Source organism: Aplysia californica, unplaced genomic scaffold (genome assembly GCF_000002075.1).
Source record: "Aplysia californica isolate F4 #8 unplaced genomic scaffold, AplCal3.0 scaffold00139, whole genome shotgun sequence".
Taxonomy (NCBI): Eukaryota; Metazoa; Mollusca; class Gastropoda; order Aplysiida; family Aplysiidae; genus Aplysia; species Aplysia californica.
In genome coordinates, this window is record NW_004797409.1 from 1,498,860 (window position 1) to 1,500,315 (window position 1,456).

A 1,456-nucleotide genomic window follows, 5' to 3' on the forward strand; every position below is an offset into this window, starting at 1 on the left:
TGGGGGGGTAGGGGGGCGCAAACATGCCCGGCCCTCACTCCAAAAAGAAGAGAGAAAGAGATTGATAAAGAGATTGAGAGAGAAAGAATAGAAGAGTAACGTTCGCCAAGGCACCCCAGAAAGAGTGTGAGTGTGAGGAAGAAAGGCCAAAATAAAAATCGGGGGAAAAAAGTCTCTGAGGCGGACAAGGGCGAGGGTAGCGGGTGTCCTTTTCGATTAGCTGTCAGGGAGAATGCGAGGAGACAGGCTCTCGGCTCGAGGAAGGACGGCGGAGATCCGGCCTTACAGAATGGGCCATGCTGGAATTCAAATGGAAATATCTGGATATTCAGTTCTTGCGCCTGATTCATATATCAAATTCGGAGACTCTGTTGATTTAGCTTCAAAATTTGGTTGGTCACCCTATGCCAGGAGTGGTGTTGAGGAATGTGCCCTGCCGCTCAGGACAGTATAAGGGGATTTAGAATAGGCGCTAAAATCGAAACTAGACGGCTAACAAACACAATATTAATTGCTTTGGTTTAGATTCTTATTAGGGTTTCTAATGTACTTTATTTGGCCAATCATCATCATCATTCTCATCATCATCACCCTCACCACGTTTCTTGACCTATGTAGCCATCGTTCTTGAGGATAAACAGTTACAACAACAGCTGATACGACTTTCGTGTGTTTTTTATATTTTTAACTCAAGCAATGTTTAACCATCTTATGAAGAACACGTGCTACCATGTGGCATCCAAGAATAGACTACAGGACCAAAAAAAAACCCAACTAAATAATAAAAGAGCAAAGAATAAAATGAAGTTAAAGAATGCATGGATAAACGAATGAAAATAAGTTTGAAACACAGCCTGCTTTAATCTACTTAACTTTTCGACCTTTCTATATCCAGATTTACATTTGGGTTTCTGCCCAGTACTACTTTCTACTTGTTAAATAATAATACTATTAATATGTATCTAGCAGCGCCCAAAATTCTCTTCCGGAAGTGGGAAATTTGGTCTGTATTCAAAGAATAAATTCCGATTCATCGGAAATTCCCGAATCAAACTTACCTTAAACAGTTTAAGATCTAAATCAACAAGCAGCAAGTCTAGTGGAAAGCAGGTTTGTATTTGAGGTTATGATGCTGGGCTGGACGAAAACCAAGCCACCCAGATACGGTATGTCCAGTTATTTCGAAGTTGTTAGGCTGGAAATCCAGTTAATGAAAATCTGAGTCGATGGCCAGCTCCGCAAAAAAGAATGAATTTAATATCTCAGAGGAGGGTCATATCAAGACCGCTCAATAGCCCTCAATTGAACATCCCGGGTGCTGGTGTGTGTGTGTGCGTGCGCATGTTATGATGTTTGTGTGTGTATGTGTGTGTGTGTGTGTGTGTGTGTGTGTGTGTGTGTGTGTATGTGTGCGTGCGCATGTTATGATGTTTGTGTGTGTATGTGCGTGTGTGTG